The sequence below is a fragment of the Chamaea fasciata genome, unplaced genomic scaffold (assembly GCF_029207755.1).
Source record: "Chamaea fasciata isolate MVZ Bird 193981 ecotype frontalis unplaced genomic scaffold, bChaFas1.0.hap1 SCAF_11, whole genome shotgun sequence".
Lineage (NCBI taxonomy): Eukaryota > Metazoa > Chordata > Aves > Passeriformes > Sylviidae > Chamaea > Chamaea fasciata.
In genome coordinates, this window is record NW_027094096.1 from 10654244 (window position 1) to 10681213 (window position 26970).

A 26970-nucleotide genomic window follows, 5' to 3' on the forward strand; every position below is an offset into this window, starting at 1 on the left:
ATAGTATCAGTAAATATGACTGTACAATCAAGGCCCAGGGACCAATGACTTGTATTATATTATTTTCTGAATTACAATCTTAAAACAAGAATAGTACCCTACTCTATTCTTAGAAGCCTTGTTTTAAGCAGGTTCCCCACTCTGTTTACAACAGAATATAGTATACCTCAGTTCCACATCAAAAAAGATGTGCTGTAGGAAAAGTTACATTTTAATTAAAAAAGTACATGTATAAATCAAAACCTATGTTAAATATTTAATACTCTTCAACCAACATTAAGTTTTTGTATGTAATAATTTACAATGATGATTTGTCATACAGGTTTTCAGCAGCAAATGAAGTTGTGTAAATGTGCTAGTAAAATACCCATTCTCACCATGATGTAGTGGTGGGCACATCAGTTCATGTGGCCAGCTAAGTCCTTATGGTAGAGGATGAAGAGAGACTTGTCCAGGTGTCACAGTGCTTCTGCTTGGCACAACACAGGATGTGCAGCTCAGTCAACAACTCCTGAGGTTTGTGTAAAGTAAACAAACTGAACTGGATGCATCGTACCCATTTACAGAGGAAGAGGAGGAGGAGGTGAGGTCCTAGTTGTGATAGCATGAAACATTTATAGTCTTGATACCCATGAGTTTAAAAGAAGGATTTGGTGAGGTTGTGTAGGTCATCATTCTGAAATTGAAAGAGAGAGAAAATTAGCATCATGAGCACTTTAAAACTTTTCTGCAATTATTTCCCTCCCCCTCCTTTTTTTTTTTGTCTGAAAAGAGTTATCATTCAAACTGAGTGTTACCTTGAAAAATTGTGGCATACCCAGTTGAACTGTACTCAAGCATGTGAATCCCAAAAGCATTTAAAACAGATGTTGGCAATAAAATTCAAAGCAGTCAGAAACACATTTAAAACTTGCAAGAGATTCACCTAAGCAGAAACAATTTAAGTGTCCATACTGATTAACTCTGACAAGCTCCTGCAACAAGAGAAAGAAAAGCTCCAAACACCAGCCTGCTGTTGGTGTTTTTACCAGCTACAGGAAAGACTCATTGTATGCCAGGCCCTACAAGAGTCCTTCCTGGCCACCTGCAAACACCACGGCTGGCCTGGGAAGGATAACCAAGGAATGGAGCATTCAGGGTGCAGCATCACCATTCCCTATTTGACACACAAGTTCTAAAAAAATTGTACATAGAAAATCCTGGTAAAGTCCATGAATTTATCTACATTCTGCTTCCCTCTGAGAGAGGGCTGGGTGAATAACAAAGTCCCGCAATCCTGATAATGCATGGCACAGGTTTAGTGGGGAACGAATGCCAGAAGCTGCCTTTGACCCTGTCCCCCCAGTTCTTCTCATCTGCTGCAGCCTCCCTGACTGAGCACAGTGCACCAGTGTGGGTCAGCAAGTCCTCTGGACTCTGCCTTTCTGCTGCGTCTCCCCAGGCAGGCTGTCAGTCCCAGCCCTGATCAGGAGCGAGGCAGTGCCCAGCAGGACGCACTTGGGGCTGGATGGCCTCGTGTCCTGCTGGCAGCTGCTCCAGGCCCCGTGGGGAGCACGGTCCCTGCTGGGGGACACAGAGCTGAGGTCACACGCTGGGGCACCAGGGCTGCCTCCCACTGCTCCTGAGCTCCTGTGGCACTGGCTGGCCACACACACAGCCCTGGTGTCCCCCACTGCCCACCACCCCTGGGCCGCCCACACCACAGCCCCAGCTCCTCTCTGCACACCACTGACATCCAGCCAGATCCACTGGGGACCGAACCACACAGCACTGAAATGAATATAATTTGTCTTTTAACTGGGGTTAGAGGACTACCAGCATTTACGTTTGAGTAGTTTTGCTAAAATGCTGAAGCAAGACTCATATTTTACATAAAAGTGGGTCTATTCCTATGTTCAATGTTAAATGTGCTCCTGAAGAGACAGGTAAACAGTGCATTTTCCTCAGTACAAAATAAAGGCTTCCCATAGACACGTTGAAGTGAAAAAACTGAAAAAACTGAAAAGACCTCCTGTCCTATATTCTTTAATTGCACAAGAAACAAAATTTACTTTGTGTGGTCCTTCAAGTGAAAGGAAAGCCTATCCCTGGAAATGATGTGTGGTACGCTGTGAAAACTCCCTGGAGAATTATCTCACAGATCTCTTATTTACTTTCAACTTTCTTCTGCACTCACATTGCAATCTACTGGAATGTTCCTACCCAAGTATCTATACACAGTTTCACATAGCTGAGCAGCTTTCAACTACATTTGACCTAAAATTAGCCAGTAATGCCATTCTTTATTAATAAAGACAAGCAACAAAGGAGAAATGGCTTCATTTAAATGGAGAAGCAAAGTGTGTGTGATGTGTGGGCTGCATATCCCAGGTGGGTGTTCCACACCCAGCTGCCATCCAGCAGGGCCAGAGGAACAGCTGGGTGCCCCCAGCAGGGCCCAAAGGTCCAACCTGCCCTGCACCCACAGGGCAAGAGGAGGAAACAGCTTTTCTACATGGCCAGACTTGATTCTGCTAAGAGATTTTAAGAGTATAAATAATACATGATCTGAAGTATCAGGGCCAAGTTCTACACCTCTTCACCAGTATTCAGGTCATCGAAACTCAAATACATCATGCATTGAACAAAACGGCCTGTCCCATCCAATTCCTCAGCAATTCCATCAATACGGCCAAGAAGTCATCTCAACCACTACTGGAGGGCATTTATTCCTGGATTCCAAAGTCAGAAGAGCAGAGGAAGAAAGAGAGTAAAAAGTCTATGGGGAAAAACAAAAGACTTCCTAGAGAAATTCACTCAGAAAAGTGAAGAAACCCACAGTTACAGAAACCCAAACGCTTGTACATTATAGTCCTGCACATGTGTAAATGGAGTGAAAAATCACAGAAGCCTGAAATACCCAAGAGTTGGAGACAGCATGAAGAGCCAGAATCATGTAGGACATGACCTGGTACAGGCTGAATTTCACACAAATGTCAGCTGCAGGTATGACAGGACACAGGGGCATGGAGCAGTTTCAAGCTTGTACTTACACCTCCAGATCTTCAGCAGTACAACATGGAAATCTGTCTGTCTCTTTTCCCTAAAGATGTATTGGTAGCTTTTGTTTTCTTTTAATTTTGGGAAGGAAAAAAAATCAGCTAGGACCTTTGCTAAGGACCATCTGAAATTATTGATTGCAATTACTGGCTTTCATACCCAACTCCTCTGACCAATCTCTTTCAACTAAACACGAATTGAGTAACCAAGAATGACAACCCACACCACTGCTACAGTACAGTGGTGCCTGTTCTGTCGGAATGCACAAAGATGTGTAGGAAACAATCTGAGAGCAAAGCTGCTCCTCCGAGGTCACTGGAAATACACTCAACCTATAAAGCTTGGATCCATTATTTGTGTCTCATGCACAGCCATAAGCCCTATCCTCAGTTTTAGCATACAAATGTTCTTTGTTGGACTTCAAAAGAGTATTTCCCAATTTTTGACAAAACAGTCTGAATCTCCTCTCTCCTCAGTGAGCTACTGCAGTGTGCTTTAAGGTGAAAGAACCTTATTTGGGAATGAAGTAATCGGCTGGATGCCTCCAGCCATCAGCATTTCCTTAACAACACACAAAACAGTGCAGAAGACGAGTGTTCTAATAGAGACTGCGAGGACAGCAGCGAGCTGAGGTAAGGATCGTTAAAGCTACTGACATCACTGTTGGCAACCCGAGAAAAGGGAAAACCTGTGTTCAATCTATTTCCTATTCACCACAAGTTTCAGCTGGAGTCCCCAATAATGCAGTTTGTGGTTGACTTTATGGAAAAAGTTAGCGAGGCAAGAAAAATGTACCGAAACAAACAGGCATCTTTAAAAGTTCCTACAAGGTACCTCTGACAAGTAGTCTCTGCTCAACATCTGTTACAACACACATGCAGATAACACTGAGGCACATTCCAGCTGGCAAAGCTTCCTTCCCAAATCTCTCAGTCCAGGATGGATACAGCACAGCTAGCTGCAGTTCCTATTACCGCTGAAATCTCATTCTTAAATCCAGTAACTAAAAATAAGGTGCTATTTCATTTTATTTCCATTATTGGGGAGCTGGAGAAGAAGAGTACTTAAAGTTTTGAACTAAGAGCAAAGTGTCTAGACAGCTTAATCTACCTTTTCTGAAGTTAAACAGAATTTTCATACATAACATAGATATGTTGCTAAACTACACTTAAAGTGTAATCCTTACTCCTTCCTTACACTCCACTCTCTTTGAAAGTAACCAAGGAGGAAAAAATAAAACAAAGCAAACAAAAGTGAAAACTGAAGCAATGTTCCAGCAAAAGGCGTTCCAGTAGCCAATTTAAACTTCCATTTGCTATAAAGAGCCAATAATGTGTCTTGTCCCTAAAACACCAATAGAAATGCCCTTCCAAAGGGTCATTTAATTTCGAAACAGTTCAATAACATGAAGTTGCTGTTGAAGTTCCACCATCATTTCAGCAAATAAATGCAACTACTTTGTCACTGATTAACACAGCAGGTCGAACACACAGCTCCCAAACAGCAGACCTGCTCAGCCCACTGTGACACCTTTCCAGTGTCAGCTGCCATCTGTTTCGGAAACAACTCCACAGGTGACAGAGCCAGGTCAATGAAAAAATGGTTCTTAACTGAAGAAAATGCAGATTTTTTTCTCAATCTCCCAAATGGGGATATTTTGCAGCTCTGTCATTCACCTTGTTAATCCAAACACATTCTCCAGAACTGTACCTATCCCATCAACACCTCATTTGAAACCATGAGCACGGACTTGTTGAAGACGCCCTGTCATAGTTACTAGTTATAAACACAAGGTTTTACAAGTGCGTTTGTTGTTTTTTTTTACTTTAGGATCATATAGATCATAGATAGTCTGTGGAGATTAAACAGTGGCTTCCCACATAATGAACAAATCTAGCTCATAAAAAAAAAAAGCTCATGAACAAAAGCTCGAAACAAAAGGAGAGCCATTATGAACATCCTCGGGAGGACTCCACCAGCCGAGGTCTCCATGCAGCTTGGGCACCCTTTGCCAGGACAGGTAGAACGGGGTGTCTTTAGACATCCGATACAAAGGAAACACATGAAGAAGTCTTGAAAAACTCATTAACAGCTCGTCTTGTTGACATCTGCATGAGACGTGAGGCAGCGAGAAGGAAACGCTGCGCACCTACCCCCGACCCGAGCCCACGCCCGATTCCGCGCCCCGCACACGGATGAGCACAAGGAGGGCCTGCTTACATTTTCCCCGGCATCACTACCGAGAACACAGGCACGGGAAGCGTCTCCTTCGGATAAATTAAAAACACAGACCAAAATTTAAGCTAGCTCAAGTAACTCCTTTTCAAAGAGATGCAAATAAGCTGCAGCGCTTCCTCACTCCCAGCGACGCCGCCAGAGCCAAAGAATGCAGGCAGGAACAATGGCTGCTCCAGTGTGTTAATTGCAGCCCGGCTCTAACAAAAGCAATTCCAAACAGAACCAAACAAAGTAATTACAACATTGCTATTTAACTTGACAGGCTATAATCTACATTTAATAGATAAGCTTTTCTTCCTTGTACCCCAAAATGCCTATTTCAGCTATTCCGTGAACGTCTTAAATGGGGAATTACTGAAAATTCGGTTTCACCAAGTCCCTTCCTATAAGGCAGAATAACTGAATTTGGTGTTTCCATCCGGTTTTGTCTTCACAGAGGTCATTCATTGCTGGAGGAAGGAACCTAAAGACCACTTACAGATGATACCGTCTTTCTGCTATTGGTTCAGACAAAGTTCACGTACAGCACTAGCACCAAAAAAGCCATCCTCCCTAGAGCAGAAAATTTTCCTCTTTTCCCCAGAAAGAGAAGGTGGGAAAAAACAACAACCATGAGAACTTTAGAAATAAGATGATGAGCAGAACCAGGTTTTTACATTTAATAACCCATTTCCTGGGATGTAAGTACAGTGGGAAAGCACAAACTAAACCACACACATTCTTTGGATGAGCTTCTGCCCAGCAAAGAATTCGTATGTTTGATTTCAGCTTCACAGCATGTCAACCTGATTTAAACTCATTCAAGAGAAAACTCAACCCATCACTGAGGTCAGCATGAAAGGCTGCTGCCACAGACACGAAGCCAAGGACTGCCTGCCCCGAGCACCTGGCATGGGAGAGAGTGAAGCTGCTGGAGGTCGGATTTGCCTGGTTCCACCAATAAAGAGGACACCAGCCAGCTCTCTGCACTGGTATAAAACATACTGGAAAAAGGAAATCACAAAGTTTCTATGTAGAAAAAATATTGAAGGCATCTCCTGCTCTACTGCACAAAATCAGCAGCAGTTAGGGTTTGAACAAGACTGATGAACCAAATACTGAATTTCTGATTAAATATTTCATCTTTTCAATTTTGGGGGAAAAAAGTTACCGAGTTTTTGGGGTTTTTGAAGACTAAAAGAAACAAAATACAATTAAGTTTAGAAAGAAAGAGCTTAAATTCAATAGCATGTTTTGTAAAGAAATTCTACAACTTTTCTTGTGGTGGCACAGCTAAGCAAGCCATAAAACAAAACAAGCGTCCAGCAGTTGCAAGTTACAAAAATCCAAGATGGTTTGTGGGTTTTTGGTTCCTATGAAATGAAAAATTTGGGCAGAGTCTTTCGCATTAAAAGGTGTGATGCTATAAATGGGATTCTCATGTTTGTGTCTTCCAATTTTGTAAAGACTGAAGGTCTGGATCTTTCCCTTCCTTCACTAATAGTCCATCTGAGTAATCAGCTAAAGGTTGAGTCCAGCTTATAATAGAGAGAAAACCCCTTTTCTTCAGGACTGAAAATAATGATGTTACTACAATGCCAGGGATCTCATGAGATCAATATTCCAAGTTCATCCTAAATCTCCTCATAATGCTCCTCTAATACACTTGGCAGCACTGTTTGTGTTTGATATCCTTCAGATAAACCCACTGCTGGCCCAAGGTCTTCTCTCCTCCCCAGAATGCAATACTGAGAGCAATATCACACCCTAAATGTGTACACCACCTAACAGTTAAGAGCTTCAGTCCTCACAGGGCAACACTGCTTGTGTCTTTAAGATTCAAATAAACTTGCAAATTCAACAACTGGGATCACTTATTATTTTGGAATTGGTACTGTTCAGCCACCAAATCTGCAGAGTCTAAACCTGAAGAATCTGTGGCATTCACACCTCTCATGATGACCCAATAATCCACACACAGTTCAAGAAAGCACGGGTAAGTACACTTTGTATGGCTGTATCCTTCAAAAGAAAACACTGCTCAGTTTCTATCTCTATCAAATATATAACCAAATAGCGACAGTATTAACAAGGGGAACCCAGAAACAACTTCATTATGCAATTTGTTCTCCAAAGGAGCTTTCTTAGAACTTTTATTTTTCAAATTGAATTACGTTAATGGCAGTTTCGAATTCAATAAACTCACCAATGCTGGGAATCATTACAACTGCTCTTGACCATAGGGAGTCAGATGACCTGGGTGCCTTTAGATGCACTCACATCCCCTCAGCTTGTCAGCAATTTAAACATACACAATTAATTTTGATCAAAATTGAGTGCACCGAAGCTGTGCTCATATTATATCAACTAAATTACATCAGCAGTGGAGCTCAGCAACACATTACACCAAGTGTAGCAACCACATAATCAGAATATATTTCAGCTGCTGAGTATCATCATCTTTCTGTGAATCTGTATTTCACGTGCCTTCCTAGCACTCTGGGCTAGTTCCCCATTCCAGAAGCCAAACCTTACCACTTTCTCCTGTGCTTTTCTGACCCAACTTTATAATGCTCATTTTCTGACAGATTTATTTTCTCTGACGACATGTTAAAACCCCTAAATAAATAGTCTAAACTGCCTTGAAACTGTTTTTGTGATACATGCTAAATTGTGAGAGAGAGAGTTACAGCTTAAAGCAAGGAAGGAGTCACACCATTCAACTTTGCTGGAGCCATTTTCCTCCCAATGGACAAATAAGGGGGAAACGCAGAACAGACAGAAGAAAAATGGCATTTAGGAAGGGATACAGAAGCCCTGCAGGGGGATAACCTGGCCAGCTGACCTTCACTTTGAAATTCTGCCAGTGCAAATTAAGTAGCTAGTCTGCAGCACGTCTGGGCAGCAGCGTGGGAAGGAAGTTGTGCAGTGATTTTGGATGAAACACTTCCTCAATTCAAAACAACAGTGCATTAAATAGCAAAAAAGGTTAATAAGGAGGTACTGGAAAACACATTGTGAAAAGCATGCCAAGAAAACAAAGCAGGGAAGGGATAAGAACAAATGAAATATCATAAAGTTGACAAAATTGTACCAAGAAGTTTGGACAGCCAAGGTAGAAGGAAAGATTCCATTATTTTGAAACCGTCTGCTACTCCATAATATAAAAACAGGATATACAGCAGAAACAGCTGAAAACAAATTAGGGGTTGTGCTTTGAACGCCTTTGGTAAAAAGCAGAAAGCAACAGCCAAGTTTGTTACATCTTAAAGCTGGACTAGAAAACAATAGTTTAACCACAGATTTAGTTTTTCACTAAGGTATCACCATCAGGCTGACATTAAATGAATTACGTTAACTGCTTTGACACGTTATTTTCTGCTTTGTAGGCCAAGATAAGAAATCCTAGGAAACTACTGAGTACAGCATCATTTGTTCCAGTAGGAATGCATTTTCATGTACATCCACAAACATTGACACTTTATTTCTAGTAATTTGCACTCATTTGACCTGACCTTTTTACCTTCCCTCTCTGCTGTAAATTGCAAAACTTCTCTAAGAGTCACATGGCATCTTCTTCTTCCCAGCACTTCAAACCTGGAGTTCAGACTCCTCTGACACTTAAGCTGATAACTGAAATTCAAAGCATCAGCCACAGTCAAAAGCTGCCAAAACTAAAGTGCTGTGGTTGGGGTATACGACCTACAGCCAGTTGGACAAGTACACAACTACACGCAGAAAGACCTGAAATCTAGTTCTGCCCTTGCTTTGACTTGCTCTGTAGTTTTACCCAAGTTACTTTGTCTTAGTCTCAAGGAAAAGATAAAACCCCATCTACTTCCTACATGAAATTTTATTGTGAGGAGGAGGAAGTCATGAAGTCTCAAACATGCACAGTCACTAGAATATCTAGGGAATCATTTTGCTCCCCTAATCACCCTGTGTCTCAGTGCCTTGCCTGTGAGCTGAGAACTGCTACCTGCCAGCAGAGTTCAGACTGTGCCAGGGGCAGACAGCAGGGTGGTAATGTCCTGACAGTGCCCACATGAAGACAGACGCAGGGCAGCATCTGGACAAGGTGCTATAAATAAAACATTGGGCAGCCACACACTGCTGAGAATAAAAAGAACTGAAAAAATGTCTCATTCCTGGATCACTCCTACAAACTGAAGAATATGTTCTGTGTGGGAAATGTATGTTTTGTGCTACATGGCCTGAAACGACAACAACTCATACACATGAGGGTGGGAGGCAAAAGTATCAATGCTTGGAAAAATAAATAACATTTGAGTGTGACTACATACAGCCAAGCATTCTTCCACATTAAAACAGATATATAAAATTAAGTAAACTCGACATGCAATATAATTTTTAGCTGCAGGAAAAAAAAAAAGACAACAAAATTCCAACATCAGAAAACAAGCTTTCACTGCTAAAGAGCTCTACCCCTTCTCCTCCCACTGAATTAGCAATCAACCCCAGACTCCAATGGGATTAACCTCAAAAACAATGCTGAGCATTTTAATGAGCTCTGAGATAGTCCACGCTAAACTATTCATTGCACCATTTAAACACTGAAAAACTTGTTTGTATATAGATTAGGTTTTCAGAACAACTGACATCCAATTTATTTCCAGAAACCATAGTGACAAGAAAATACTAAATATAGGGTGATGAAAGGGCACAAAGGAAATACAATCTCATTCAAAACAATGAAGCTATCTCAAGTTTGAAATACATGAGCAGAGGAGGCAGCACCTGGCAGGCACTTGGGGAGGGGGGAGCCCTATTTGGATACAGCTGTGAATTAAATCCAAATTATAAAGACCAATTAGACAAATCAAGTATTTTACTAATGTTTTTTTTCCAGTTTCATTCAGCAAAATCTTAAAAGCCTGAATGACTGCCAATATTATATTTTAAAGTTACTAACAGCCTAAATGGACCAACCTTCACTTGTTCAGTCGCCATGATTTCAAATGGGAAACTAATCTACAGTCACATTAGCTATTTAATTGCAACACCAATCCAGCATTATGAAACTGTATAATTACACAAGCAAAAGTCAAACTAGGTGAAAGTTTTTCTCATCTGTGAATTTTCAGTCAGATATTTTAAACCTTAAAAAAAAAAAGCCACGTGAAATTCTTTCCATCTAATGAAAGTTGCTTACAAGAGTATCAGTAAGAATCTCACTAGATGATAGACACTGTACTATTGTCACACATAAATCTTCCATGAGTTGTCAAATCCAGCATTAAGGATAGCCCTTTAGAAGTTATTAGTATAAGTCAATTGAAAATTAAAAGCATATAGCAGCACAGATGACAGGCTTAGCATGCACACTAAAGGATCTGCACACAATATCACATATTATTAAGAAGTCTTGGTTAATCAGTGACTGAAAACATCCTCTAGACATTAACCTTGACAAAATATATAAAAATTCAGGCTTATCATGCTGTATCACTGCACTTTACAATCTCCTAAAACAGAAAGTTCTCTGTTCTCATAACCTGCCACACAAACTTGGGCCACTGGCCACCCAGTCCAATCTTAACCATGAGAAGAATCTGTACCTAACTTGGCCTGCTGATAGTCTCAGTGATTACAAAAGTACCTGATGATACATTTGAAACTCTCCCCAAACTGAAGGGGAGAGCAGGGTGGTCAGCACCCACGCAAAACCCCTGCACCCATCCCCTCATCAGCCCAGCACTGCTGCTCAGATACTCCAGAGAAGCTGCAGAGGGGAAAGGGCCAGTTCATACAAGAGAAAAATCTACAGCAAACACGGCTTCATTAGTTCCACTGCTCACAGATCAGCTGTTTGTATAAGCAGTTTTGCTTGGAGCAGTGTTTTGTCAGTATTATTACTGTTATGTTATGCAAAGAATGTATTAAATTCTTAAATATTACATGAGGTTTAATGGATTGTGTATCGCATGTGGGAGGTCAAACAAGGAGGGTAATGTTCCATTCAGCCTTATAGATGTAACTTTAAAAACAGAAGCTTGCATTGTACTTCAAGGAGCAAGTGCAAATCAAAGATATGCCTGAGATGGAAGAAAGCAGCCTGAAATGTAGAGGGAAATTATAAAATAAAATTTTAAATATAATTTAAAAAATAATCAGTGGTTGTGACCAGCAGCAGTGCAGTTTTCAAGACATTTTACAGCTCAGTTCCTTTTAAAACAACTTCTGCTTTCAGAAGCTACCTATAAATTCTTCCTGTGTTCCCCCCTTATCCAACAGAATATTGCATTGGTTTTTTTAATTTTGTATACATTTGGAAACTCCCTGTACCTCCAAAGGTAGGGACTCTGAATGGCCAAGCTACACTAAAGAGGACATATGAACAATGGCAGAGTATCCCAATTTCTATTTTCCATCTGTATTTTCATGCCAAAGCCAAAAATATTCTAATTGAAGGTCCAGTTCTCTTAAATGAAGGTTTTAATTAAGATATAGCTAGCAATTTTGTTATAAAACTTCCATGTTCATGGTCTTTTGGGGTAAAAAAAAAGTACACATCACAGCAACTGAAGAGATCTTGATGTTATTTTGTACATCTGCTTTCCAGCAACAGCAGATTTTTCATATTATTAAAGCTTTTCTGAAGATATGTTTCATCATTTTGAATCACTTAAGGAACAAAAGAAAACTCTGAAAATATGTTATCATGCAAAAATATATATTTTGCAGTTTAGAATTCTATCAGAAGGTATATTGCCTATCACATTGTTCTGTAACATGCATCTTCTTCTACTTATCACATGTACCAAAGCTAAGAGTGTAACACCACTGCCTGTAAGTGTGTGTATATTCAAAAAGGAGCTAGAATAGGCTATAGTAGCATGAAATAAGTAGCTCAATTGCATTACTGGACAAAAAAGCTCTCCAAAACCAGGACAGTTCCCCGCCTTGAAAACAAACACCCTCCTCCCCAAACCTCCATATTGTCAGACAAAATTTATGATTTCCAGTTCAAATTCTGAGGACTGTTAGAAATAAGAATGATCACAGAAGGAGAAGGGAAAAACTAACTACAGTTATTTTCTACAGATAAATACATCCTATATTGGAAATGGTCGTTTTTCTATTACATGTTCTCCAGCCTCAATAATTGCGTGTTCCTCTCTCTCTAGTTACCAACTATGCATAAGGTTTAGTGCAATGTTTACTTTGAATTAAAAATCATGACAACTAGAACTCAGGAGTTTCTGTAGCATCTGCAGGCTTTTTTTTTTTTTTCTCTTTTTTTTTTTTTCCTACAGAGACAATATGATGAAATACAAACACGGGAACCTTTTCTTTCTGTCGAAGTCCTGCTATTTCAGCAAGAAAAAAACTGCCTTTCAAACTTAATTTTTGTCTGTGATTCTCTCCCAGCTTGCAGTCCTGGTTGCTAAGAGAAGAACATGGTCAGGGTCTGTGGAAGCTCACACAGTGGGAGCCACAGCTTTTTCAAATAATACCTGAAGGTGTAGCAAGTTCTACTGTCAATGCAACTTGGCATTTCTCAGTCTCTCAGAATATTGACATAACAAAGTGCGGCTTTCAGGCAAATACACCCCCTGAAATGGAGCAATTGCTTCCTTCCAAACTTCAAGGTCACTTCAAAATATGCAAACATCAGCACTGTCTGAAGCAGTGGTTGGAAGGGATGAAAAAGGAATGAAGATGGTTAAATTCTTTCAGCTAAAGCTTTCCAGTGAATTTCAACTGGAGGGAGACTAGTAACAAGCATGGGAAATTTCTGCCTTAAGCACTGAAAGTTGTCAAAAATAGCAGCAAATTAAATGTTCTGCTATTTTACCATGCAAAATATAGACAATTCAGACATTCATATGACTTTTTAAGTGAAAAATCTTCTTGTAATATATATTTGCAAAAGAATAAGCAATTTAGCTAAAATACCCTGAACTTCCTTATAGGGCAAACAAAACAATTATTTTAAAGTTAACTCATCTTAGACCATCACATTTTTGCATAATTGTAAACACAGATTTTTAATTAAAAAACCACGATCCTCCCATCTTTTTCTACTTTTTCATTTTTCAGGTTTCTTCTACATGGGCTCAGGAATGTATCTACACATGCTACACTCTTATTTTCTCTTCTGTGCTTTACTTTATTGCTGCTTGAAGTGTACTGTCAGCTTAGACACTCAAGAGAGGACTAAATTACCAATTTTTTTCTGCATTGTTCTTTCAGTCAGAGCAATCTTATATTAACAAACAGTAATAACACATTCAGATGTGTAAGATTTCAAAGCTGTGGATTCTAAATGTTGAACTGGCCACTACAGTTACATGATGTATTTGAGATTCAGAAAATAATAACCCAATTTATTCAACAAAGCCACGCTTCATTGAAAATTAATGGAAATGTAAGATAGGAAAACAGGGGTTTGGAAATATCCCACAGCTGCAATTTAGATGTAGTGATTAAACCAGGGAGGTACACAGATGTCTACTGACATTTTGCTTTAAAACACTTAAAGAAGACTTTATCTTCTGCTTAAGGGTTTACAAATCAGATTCAGTTACAGGACAACAATGCTGTAGCCTTCATTTACAACAAACCCTAAATTTAGTAAGCAGAAGTCATTAGTAGGAACACACAGGTTTGAGCATCAAGAGAGGCAGTATTTGAGCTATGGGAAAGGCAGTGCAGAAAGCAGAGGCTTTCCACTCCCACCCTTGGATACCAGCTGCTTCTTTGGACTTCCAGGACTGTCTCAGTGCAAGCATTTCTATAAGCCACTATTGCTTTTCTTTTGTTTAGGAAACCGATATGCAACTATAAAGTTTGTTTATAAAATTATAATCTATATTCTGTAATATGTAAACAAGTGCCCATTAGTTAGAAGCCACAGATGAGCATAATATTAGACTGTAATAGAAAACAGATGCATTCTCCTTTTCCAGTTGTTTACACTGCCAAAGCATCCAGTCTTTAAGATATTCTCCATACAAATCAAAACATGTTGTGCCTTAATGAAGGACAAAACAACAGTAGCTTTAAAGCACTGCATTCCCTGTAGTATTTTGCAAACTCAACTGCAGCCCAAGTAGACAGGATGCTCCAAAGGGTGCAGCAACTACAGAGCTTCTGCTGTCAGGTGGCAGGGACAAAAAGGGGACATTTTACTTTACTGCAGATCACCCCTTCCACCAGCCTTGATATTGCAATCATTTAGATGCATGTTTTGATGTGACTTATCCCACTTTTCGCCTCCATTTGCCACAAATTGGTTTTATCTCCCCCTCCCTCTACACACACAGGTACACACAGACTGATACACATAAGTATATACATATTTGCACACAACACATTCAAGCAGTCTTCGTTTGTTGATATAGGCAAGCAAAACTTTTTTCAGCATTTCCTTCAAACGTCTACAGTATGTGCTATGGTCCAGCTCCAGGTAAAAATTATCAATTTATCAGTTTTATCAGTTGTATCAGGTTTATCAATTGTTAGAAAACTGTGAGCTCCAAACATGACCCAGAAGCTTGCAAAGGGTGCATCACTCTTTGTCCTGAAGCTGCCTGCAGCTTCAGCTTTTGAGAGGTAAAACAGGAACACTGGAGTCACTTAGCACTTAAGGAACATCCTTTGGCTGAGTTTCAGTAGTTTGAGCTGGAAGTATTTTAAAGTACCGCCTTTTGCCTTCACCTGCAACAAAGCAGTTCAAGTACCATTGTAACCTGCATTACAGCCATAGCCAAAAGAAGCTAGGCTAGGCAAGGGGCTAAGAGGGGAAAGCAGCTTACAGAAAGGCTCAGGTGTCTTGTGAGAATATATCTTGACTTTTATTTTCAGTGATTTGAACGTTTATCAGAAAAAAGCCTACAAGAAGCTCTGGTATACACAACAGAGAAATCAAACTACGTTAACAAGCAATATTTAGCCTTCCTATGGTTTTAAACCAGTCTCTGCACTTAGCGGTGATTATTTCTGTGAAAATCAAATAAAGTGTTAGCACCCATATATGCCCACATAAAATAAAGTACAAATTAATCTTGTGTCTACACACCTAAATAACCCCCAAAGGTTCAAGCCCCTCCATCTTACAGGCTGTAAAAACAACATTAAAACAGCAGTCATTTATAAATCAGTGTATCACTGGTTTACCAAGAGGGAACCAGTTTAGAATTACTTGCTTTGACTTAGAAAATAATTTATCCGTTCTTAAGATTAAGTTACAGCAGAGAGGCCTCCCCCAGCCCCTCTTCACCTGTGGATCTGGCCCCTTTTCAGCACAGGAAACTTAACTGTACTCCCTGCCCCACAATGTGCAGCTCCTTCTGCAGCTGATACTTCAGTTTTAAACCCATCAGCTAAGTAGGAGGAAGGCAAAAATAAAGGAATGGATTGTTTAATTTTGAATTATATTATCATTTATGAAAGACACTGACTATCATTTTGAAAGGCCATTACTAAGCACATTCTATTCACAGTGCAGAGCATCTCTAACAGGCCCTATGTCTCATAGTTTTTTTCTACCACTTCATGCATCCCTTTCTGTAGGAGAATGCATTACAGGCAACCTCACCCCTGATAAGTCACAGCTGTGCTAATTATCAAAACCAGCCTTGCCCTTAGGTCACAGCTATATCCAATAAGGAGGAGTGTGATAAAAGAGTGGGTTGGGCAGCTGGGAGAGGTCTAACCAAATGGGAAGAGAAGTGGTGCTGTGAGGGTCTGCTGGGAGGTCAGTCTGAGCCTGCAGTGGGATCTGCTGGAGTCAGAGTCTGCTGGCTGAGCTGTGAGGGAGAATAAACTGGGACTTTTTCAAGCTGTTGAACAAGAGTGTGTGTCTGGTCACATTTCTTCCTCTAATGCGAGGCCTGCTGTGACACCTTTCTTTTGGCAAGAGCACATACTCAGGTTCAAGCCCAGGCTCCAATACCGAGGTAAAGGGGGTGAGTTTGCCATGTGCCTGGCACAGATTCCAGCAGCTGGGAAACAGCTGGACACTCCAACCCCTGCACAGCAGCTGCAGCACACCCAATTCACAAACCCTGCTGCACCTCCTGCATGGTTTGCTGTGCACTAACAAGTATGTCTACACTCCAACTGAACAAGCATCACTGAAGGGAGTGCAGCTAAGCCAGGCAGCTCTTCCAAAGGAAGAATTACATCAAGACTAGAAACCCATAGCACTGGGGTTTCTAATACAGTGTGTCATGATGAAATATGGGAGGATTCTTCTGTTCATTCTGTTTCGTGTACAGTGAGATATTCATAGTACCCACATGTGATAAAGAACAAGCAAGAGTATCGTACATGTCACTAATATGATCATCATGCTGCAATTTTTCTGATTACCACAAATATGCAAACATTTACATGAAGTGCAATAAGAGCTCTGAGTTCCACTAAGAAGAAAAAACGTTCACATCACTATGAAACAAAGCATCAAGTAAGATCCACACCAGCTAAGTATCTGATGCCCAAGTATCTTAACTCTCCTGAGGAGCCCTTCTTCCCAGCATCCTCCTGCATCCATTAACTGTTCCATGATATACCTGCATGTGCCAAAATCCTTGCGTAAATGTGCTTACAACCTGAACGCAACACTTCAGAGAGGCCGCTATAATTATTTCAGATTTCAAAGCATATCGAACAGCCTGCTGGCTCTTCTGCGTGCCCCTGCATGTCAATTGGGAACCATCATTCTAGATGGATTTATTTTTGAAATTTTGGAACAACTACAACCAACCTTGAGAGAATGCAACTGAACTGCAAATTAATAAAAAACATTTGTTTGGGGGGGGGCGAAGACAGAAACTTCTGACTTGCATTATATTTTGATTCCACACCATTCACAGAATGTTTTGAAGGAATTCAACTTCACTTTTCTTTCTTTATCACCCAAGGCCTCCAGCAAGGCACTGAGAACAACTATCACTATAAAACATTACAGCTATACAGATATATTTTTGTTTTACTCAAAAAGTCCAAGGCAAGCAGCTCTGTCATTACACGGCTTTCTTCTATAATTAGAAGGTACAATATATCGGGGAACAGACGACCCCAAGGCACAGGGATGGGTGTGCTCTTCAGCCCAGCTGTGTGGGTCCCTCTCAGCAGAGCTCCCAGCAGAGCCACCACCTCCAGGTTTCACTGCTGCCTGGCTGTGTGAAACTGCAGTCAGAGCCAAACTGAGCACCATCGGGAGTGGGCTGGGGTGTCAAGACAAGTGTGTGGCCAAGTGAGAAGATGCAGAGGTTCATACCATTCTCACAGAAGCAAGGAAATAAAGGAAGTAAATTGAAGAGTTATGCCAACAAATCTTACTCTGCAAAGCAGATTCTGAGATGACAAAAAGACAGAGGCATGTTTTTAAGTAACATGAAATGCAAGCGTGTTTCCTGAGCAGTGAGCTACCCTTCTATACACAGCCTCAAAGCCAATTATAGCAGACCATTTGAGCTAAATATAAAAACCTACAAATCTCACAGTTTGAGATAACATCCAAGAAGGTGTTAAAGTTAACTTTGAAACTATGCAACAAGACTTCAGCCTTCTCATAATGAACATGGCAACCATGTCCGTCAGAGCACCCCGTGATTTGTGGGAACTGAGAGGCTGAAGAGATTATGTGGATACTTCACATATTTCTCCAAGAGTAACAGATGGAATTTTTCTGCTCACAGAACTTCAGAGATGAGAACTTGACTGCAACTCAAAATATCAATGGCCAGACTTTAGTTTGTAGCTTCAGTAATCTCCACATGTGACCAGGCTACAGTCACTCCTAACTGCAGCAGCTGGATTAGTGAGGCTGTCATGGGAATACCACGATATTTGATGTTCTGCAACAGGGAGAAAACAGGGATCCAGCCAGCACAGGGACCTGTAGCCTTCAGGACTTTGTCTTTTTATTAAAAGAATTCCTCCATTCTCACCTCAAATGCACAGGTAGGCTGCCATCCCTGCACTAGCCAGAACTTGGGACCTGGCTTATTTGACAGCTTATCATATATATATCTTCTCCCTTCTTAGGGAGGCTGCTCCCCCATTTGATACAACCAAACTGCATCTTTTCTGTTCATAGCAGCATAGTGCAGCTGTCCTCTCTCCCCAGCTGATTTGGAGCTGAATGTTTTCCACTGCCTCTCCTCCATCTCTAGCTGCCCAGGAAGCTTTCCCCGCATGCTGCGATACTGTCAGTTACCTCATCATCAGAGAGAGTATTTCAGACAGCCTTGTCAGCCTCTCAAAGCTAAACAGCCAAGGAAACCTTCAAATACAGCTGCCAATAGAAATACATATATATTAGGAAGCTGGATTGAATTTCAGTTTCTGCTCTACAAGTATAGTTGTGGAAAAAAACAACTTCCATAGAAACAGAGAAACTGAACTAAGTTGTGACAGTTTTCTAGGCCGTGCTGCAGCTCTCTCCCTTCAGTAGCCATCAGGCTGTAACATTATCTCTACTCATCCACCTGCAGAACAGCACTATGTATGCTTTAAGGAGCAAGGCCACTTGAATGGACATTGAGAGCACCAAATTCATCACTGCTGGTATGCAGCCTTAGTCAGTCACAGAGCGAACCTCAGGATCTTGCAGCTCCTCTTATGCTGCATTTGTTAAATGCTCTCTCAGCAGACTCAGACACACTCATCAAAAAACATGTTGATGTTTGTCCCTGAGTACTTGTACAGTGCATCAGGTGGCCCCTGCACATTTCCCTGTGCCAGAGGCGGCTCCATGTGTCCCTCAGAGTTTGGCAGGCTGGCATCAGTGCCCCATCCCTGCATAGACCAAGTTGCAGCAATTTAGTATTTCAAGGAGTGGAGGACTACCAACAGATCAGCAAAGCAATCTAAGGTGCTTTACAATGTGGTTGTGCATAAAACAACCAAACAGGTTTGAGGCAGACTTCATTATCTACCACTTCCTTCTCTTTACAGGTAATGATTTGTAGGAAGCAAAAAGAAGTCACCATCCTCCTCCTCCTCCTCCCCCACCATTAGAGCACTAAGATGGTAAGAAGGTGGGAAGATCAATTTCCACAGTGTCCTAGGGTGACTTTATGATGCTTGTATCCCCAGTTGTCTGTTCTGTTTATGCTGGACATTAAGTTCTGCACCTTTAGGACTGGTTCTGAGAGCAAAGGGGGAGAAAGAAGCACAGTTTGTTTGCAGAAACTGCACTTGCTGCCCCACACCCTTCACACAGACAGTGCGGTCTGCAGCACAGAGAGCAGGAAGAGCTCTCCTTTGGTTTTAGTTAGTTCTCAGCAACTGAGGCAGAGAAGTTCCCTGGACTGTGGCTTTTCTTTTTCCTGGAACTGATCAGCCTGCTCTGGACTGAAAACCAGAAAGACACCTGTGTCCCACCGGGGCTGGGATGCGGCATTTTCCAGCACAGGAGGGGCTGATGAAAGACTGAGCAAGCCGAGCTGCACCCCACGACAAGAACTGTCTGAATTTGCCATCCCTTCAGAACAGCAAGAGGTTTTATTATTTAATAATTATTCATTTTTTATGCTTATACTTTGCTTGTTAAATAAACAGGTTTCTCTACTTTTCTCGAAAGAGATTTATGTCTCCTGAACCAGTGGGGGTAGGGGCCGCTTGAATTTGCTTTCCAGAGGGACCCCTTTGGAAATTCCCTCCCAAATTTGCCCTAAACCAGGACATACAGTCATTCAGGCAGGTGCAGCCTAGAAAGGGACAAAAAGCAAAGGAGGCTTTCTCCATACATTTGTTTTTCCCTGTTGCACAATGTGACTGGAACCAAACCAACCAAAATCCTAATGCTCCTAAGCTCAGGTCTGCAGTGTCAGTGCTCATCATGAAAACAGCCACTCTTTGTGTATTCTTCTAGTGCTTTTCTTCCACCCACCAAGAATGCCTTTTAGATCACCTCACCAAACTCATTTAATGCAAATTAGAAGATTATTTTGATGACTAAATAGTGTTAACATTTAATATTTTCAGTGTATTGAGTAGAAACACTAGGCACTCTCAAAACTGAATAAAAAGGTACAGAGCTGCTTCAAATAGTAAATATTAAAGCCTGTTCACACAATAGTAAATATTGACACTTTTGATGTATTTCATAACAGCAAGAAAGCTCTCTCTTGGTCAAAGAAGAAAAGCTGGGGAGGTTTTTGGTTGGTTGGTTCTGAACTTATTGAGGAAGCTTTACTTCTATTCAGTATTTATAAAAAAAAAATAAAAATAAGTCCCCTTCCTTCCATAAGCAGAGGTTCCTTTTCTGTATTCTAAGAAGTGTATTGCTGAGATTTACATTCTCTTTCAAGGAAGGAAGGACTTCTATAACTTAGGATTCATTTACACTTTGAGCTATCAAATTTTACTGCAGCTGTGGAAAGTGGGGATGGGGAAGGAAGGAGGAAGAAAGCAGGACAAGCTCTCAAAGGGCTCATACTCAGTCTTCTTCCAAGACAACTGTGCCCCAGCAAGGAAAAGTCAGATGTATATATCCACATGAATAATAACTCCTGCTAGCACAGCCTTCATAGTGATGGATTCTACAGCAGCTTGACATTCAGCTATGATGAAGCTTGACAGTGTCCAGATTTAGACATAACCTAGCTCTTTCCATTAATTAAGTTTCCCTCTAGGATAAAAAGCATTGTAGAACATTACATTAAAAATGGGGCATTTATTTCCCTGTTGTAAGACACTGACGGTAAAAGTAAAACAAAATGTCAACACCTTTGAAAGGAATGCCATCACTATTTTTCAGCTTTGCAGTCTCTCCAGTCTTAACATCATGCAAAAACCTCCAAATTCTCTTTATTGACCTCTTTTATGTTAAGTCTACCCAAATAAAATCTAAAAATATGGATAGTAAACCTAGGCTCACTGTCTTCCAGTTACCAATGGTTACCACTCTGCAAGGCACTGCTGTACTGAAGTTAACTTTGTTAAGGAGGATTTAAAAAAAAAAAACCAACTTGAAAATATTGTAATACTCTATCCTACTCTCTAGCAAAAGAATTACTCACATCCTTCAGATTCAATGACTTCTAGCTGTGGGTTTTACCCTTGCTCCTGAGCATTGGTAGCTGTAAGATGAGGCAGAGGCTGAATAACTCCCAATTCTCAGAGCACACTGGGACATAACCAAATACCAGGGAGTGTGTCCCACTGATGAAGTAATAAAAAGTGTGTTTGGAGTCTTGTTGCATAAACACCAGTGTAGGTGCTCACCACTACAACTGAAAGCTATGTCTAAAGAAAACCTTATCACTAGTGTCTGCCCAAGCCTCTCCTCACAATCTGAGAGGAAAATTACGACTGTGACCCGGATGAATCACATTCCCAGATGGATTTCCCAGTACTTTTTCCTGGCTAGGAAGGAGGAAACTTTTTCCAGCTTATTAAGAATTAATAACCAAATCGTCTTGCAGCACTGATGAATTTAACAATTAGATCCAAGAGTCTCCCTTGGAGGTGCAGCTTACTGAACATACAAAAAAAGAAAAGAGCCTTCATGTTTTCCATCTACCACCCTGCCGTAATCAAAAACATAATTTTATGTGAATGACAAAAAGATCCCACTAAGCCTGAGAGCTCAAGAATGTAAGAAACACACCACTGGGTCGGACTGATGGTTCATCTAGTTCAGAATTCATTCCAACAAGGCAGAAAAGTTGCTATTTGGAGAGAACCAATAGCCCATGTCTTGTGGTCCACTCCCCTTACACTCTCCCCGCTGACCATGAACTCTCCTCACCCTGTCCTGAACCTGCCTACGCAGCCTGTTTTCAAAACATCCTCTGGTTGCAAGTTGCATAAATTCACTACCTGCTATGTAAACAAACACTTTCTTCTTTCATCTGTCTTAAACTGATTCCCAACCAGTTTCACCAAGTGTCCTGGTACTGCAGGGTTTCTGTCAACAAGAGCTTGGCATTCACCCTTCCACCAGCTCATGATTTTGTAAACCTTGAACCCGCTGCCCCTCTCAGCTGCCCACCTTCCAAATCAAACTTTTTAAATGATGCAACTCCACGGGAGACAGTGATACCACCCCCTGGACTGAGGGCTGCCCTCCTCTGTACCTTCCCTAAGCTAAAGGCACAACTCTGCCTTCTTTAGATGTGGGGACAAAAACCAGACCCCATGCCCAAAATGTGGTGAGCGCACCAATGTTTTAAATACCAGCAAAAGGTATTTTCTTGTCCTCAGTACCTTTTCCTGATGATGCAAGAGGCACACACTGCCCAGGTTTTTCTGGATTTTTTTGGCTGCTGCTACTCCACATTGCTGACAATAATCCTGGAAAACTGTCAATGACAACCACAAAGCCTCTTTTCCGAGCTGCAACCGTCAGTTCTGAGTTCAGCATCACAAAAACATGGTTTAGAATAATTTTTTCCTAACTGGAAAAAAATTCTGTTTAAAAACCTATGTTTACCTATGCTGACATTAGTCTACCACATTCTTGTCCACTGACGTTATGTGATGGCCTTCTGGAATTCCTCTGCACTTAGACAGCATCTAGCTACCCAAAAGTAACAGTACTACCATTTTTCATCAAAACTGGAATTATTCTGGGGCTGGTGCAAGGTAACAAATCTCGCTGTTGGTTTGAGTGATGTCTAGAAGTCACAGGGAAGGCAAGTGAGATCAATCAAGACCACCTGAGCTAGTTTTATCATTGCGGGAAAATTACCAGATACAGGAGATTTATTAATAACAGGACAGAAATTGGGTGCAAAACAACAAAACTGAAAAAAAACCCAAACCCACACATCACACCTCCATGGCTGATGATGGCAAACAAAACCTGCATTGGATTGTCCATGGAATTGTAGACTATCCATGGATGGAGCTACTTGAACACTGCTGTGGAGGAAATTAGATCTTGTTAACACCAACTCTGGTGATACCTCAAGCATGACAGACAGATATCAGGCTTCCTAATGTCATTTTGTATCTGTCAGCTATCAGTCCTCACTTTTACCTTACAATGAAAAACGACTGTCAAGAAGAATCTTCGAAACTACTTTTTAAAGAGTTGATGTAAAATCCAAGTAATGTTGGAGGGAAAAAAAATCTAATTAAAAAACATACTGAAGACTGAAGCAAGATTCTTCTGCTAAAGAATTCTGGTTTTGGGCAAGCTGAATCACCACAGCACCAACAGAAATGATACAAAAACTCACCCAAATTAGAGGGCTACAGCAGCTTATCACACAAGAAAATTAACCAGCAACAGTAAACAAATGCCTTAAGAACTTTTCTGATTAATGTAAGATCTTAAGAAAAAAAGTATTTTGGCTCTCAGCTGCATGCTGAGCACTGTTAAACCATGATAGAAATCATCATTTATCATGTGCAGAATCGCCAAGGGCTGTCCCCTAAAATGTACTACACAAATTTGATGTAGTGAAAGTAGCAGATCTAAAGTTTAAAAAAAGACTGGTAATTTCCATTTTTAAATATGATTGCAGTTTGCTGTGTGAAAGAAAAAAATAACAAATGCACAATACCTATATTCAAGCTCAAAAGTTAATTTAACTATCAAAGCTCCATTCCCCTTTTTGTCAGTCAAAGAGAATTCTGTTCTCTTGAGCATCAAATAATTTCAGACAAAAAAATCCCCAAGTATTAGTTTTATCAGATTCTGTTGTCTAGACAGTAACTTTACAACCAAAAGCTAATTTTTTTAGCCACACCTACTAGATCTGGGACTCTGTTGCAGGTTTGTGGGCACAGATTGCTTCTTAACAAATATAAATGCCTTATTCATTTTGTATTTTTCATCTGCAAAGATGCTTTTATATTGCAAGTAACAATTAGCATATCATACCTACTGAAAAACTGCCATAATTCACTGCCCCCCACTAACTTCCACATTCCAGAGTGCAAATTAATTCAATGTATTTGAAATCTACTTGCACTGTCTTCCCCCTAATGTGTGTGTTGGGATTTACTGAATGTTTGCTCAGTGTATTGTTTTCAGAAACCCAAAAATCTATTTTCAAAACACTCTGAAATCTGTATATACAACTTGTTAGTGAGTTGTCAGAATACACACATTAGGTATACTAGCAGAGGCTAACTCAGGTATTTGGTTCTTTACCCTGCACATCCTGAGTTTAACTTAGAAAAGAAAAGAAAGGCTACTACTGTCACATTTACCTTGGCATCTATATCCAGTCCTCCCCTAAACAGCAGTCTGTCCTACGCAAGTCAGGCAATAAATAATGTAATTTATAATCTGTTTAAAACAGGGCAAGGCTATGTGTCAAACATTACAGATCATCTCTCTCCTCTTAACAATTCCCTCTCTATTCATTAGACTTAATATTTTGGTTTCTCTGATCTGCATTTGCCTTTAAAAATGAATTTTTTAAAACCCCCTCTAAACCACAGAAAACTTAACAGGAGAAAACTGAGGTGCTGACAAATGAAATTAAAATACTGCCTTAAAGCTGCACTTCTAAGTTTGATAAGTCTTGTTTTATACCTCTAACTTGGGAGAGAAAGAAACATTCACAGTCATTTTAAAGACTTTAAAAAAAGTTGCCCCAGTAGCATTTGAACTGAAAACCCTCCTCCTGCCCATCTTCAGAGGTCACTTTTCAGCAGCCAGACTAGTTTCAAATCACAGACCAAACATCAGAATGGAAGGTTTATTTACCCTCAGCTGACTAGCAGTGTTTATGTGTTTTCACTTTCATATGTGTTCTATTCCCTTTGACCAATTATTATTGAGGTTCCCTGGATTGGGACTTTCATCCAATAAGATATCAAGTTAAGGAAGATGAAGCACATGATGACAGGTTAATGCATCTTACAATGATTATCTGTTATCTTGCATCCTCTTTGAATTGGTCATGCTTGACTGCAAGTAAGGACACAGTACAGAAGAGCAAACTTAGAACGGTTTCATTCAAGAATTTTTAGCAAGACCAGACTCCACCATTCTGTCAATCCTTTATCAATCTCTTACGTAATTGATAATGATTTTCCTGGTAGATCAATTCCTTTCTGAAATTCTCTGCTAATTCTTCTCTCTGAACTTCCTCCCCAAGGCAAAGACACGTGGCAAACTTCCACTGGAAAACTACCCTGTCTCTTCTGCATGGCAGAGCACAGCTGTGGAATAAAAGGGTGTGCTCTCTTTGAAGTCTCATTATTAGCACTTGTATCTGGTAAATATAGCTCTCCCTCCTGCACAGCTCCACTGAGCACGCTGTGTGTTTCTATGCCTCCTGCTTGTCTGTACCAGTTGTCTGGCTGCTGCTCTCTCTCATGTGCCCCAAAGGAGGAACCTCCCAAGCTATCTGGTTTCATCATCCCTGAAATCACAGAAGATTTAAATTTAGATGACTGTGGTGATAAAATTAAAGAATTAGAAGCTGTTTCTCTCCTCTCCAAAGTGCTGCAGCTCCCAAGCTGTTTTACAGGCAGTGACCCCGTCAGTCTCACCTCTGCCGCACATGCAGCTCACTCCAGGTACACAGAGCCTTCCACACAAGCTGCCCGACAACTGTGGGCAGGGAAGAAGACAGATCGCCTGTCATTTGTTTTCTAACAAAGTGTCACTTGGCGTTAAAAAGGATCCAATCTTTATTAAATAATACAAGATGTGGCTTTTAAGATTGCCATTATTCCTAAAGACCAACCAGCAAGTAGAAAAAGCAAGACAGAGTACAGAGCAATGAAGGCAACAGCACACACACAACTCAGCGTTAAAAGCAGAGGAAAAGAAGCTGGTGTACACATCAAATTCCTGGTTACAACCTAAATGAGGCAGGCTTGACAAACATCCCACTGCCCAACTTTTGGCAGAAACAGCTACCAGGATGGAGGAAGGGGAGAAAGCTCAACAGCTCAAGTTTTGTGAACAAGGTGAGGATTATTGATTTGGGGTTTTTGAAGACTTTGAATCTCAGCATGTTACACATTCAGCCAAGGCCCAGCCAGCACTGCACAGAACTGGAGGGATGAGGAGTGATGAGGAGTGATAACCAGTGCTAATGATTATTGGCATTATCTGCACTGCCAGGACAGCACACAGAACTCCAGACACGCCTCAAGGCCTCGTTTTCCCGGAAGGATGCATCCATCTTTCCTAATGGATCTCCAAAACAGAGAGGTTCCAACACTAGCACCATGCAGCTTAATGCTGCACAAACACAGGAAAATGACAGTTCCTGCCCCAGGAGACCAACATGGAAAGGAAAAGGAGACCAGTAGATACATCATGGCACAGGGAGTGACATCAGAGTGTTTCTCAACATGTTGAGAGGCTCATGTACAACTCACCAAAGACCACAGACAGGTCACTTCTCATTAATTAATGAACATATGGCTGCAATTGCACAACTACTCAACATCCTTCCTACGCCCACATCTGAGAACTTCCATCCAAAGGGTGAGACTTGTTGCCTTAGACTAGTGCAGGACACTAAACATTAAAAGAGAGAGTGTTTGGAGTTGTGTTTGGGTGTTTTCATTCCTGCTGTTCATCTCAAGCTTTAAGAATACATCCTCACTGTTAAGATGCACTAGATTATCATTTGGATGGTGAGAAGATGAGCAGCAGGTTACAGTGGTGTGGCTTCTATCAATTATTCCTTCATGGCCAGAGGCCTCAGATTACAAGTTCATTGTTTCCAAACTCAGCCCACTGAGACTACAGCAAAGGTCACCCACCAGGTATTCCACAATTTTTAGGTTTCTTCAAGTAAAAATTTCATT

General features: G+C 40.8%; 1 protein-coding gene across 1 annotated transcript in view; it reads right to left on the minus strand.

The window, feature by feature from the left end:
* Window positions 1-587: 587 nt before the first annotated feature.
* IRS1 (insulin receptor substrate 1) overlaps window positions 588-26970 on the minus strand; it is a 48889-nt gene continuing 22506 nt past the window's right edge. The window contains 1 exon segment of the mRNA XM_066193189.1: window positions 588-676. The gene's annotated coding sequence lies outside the window, so the exon portion shown is untranslated.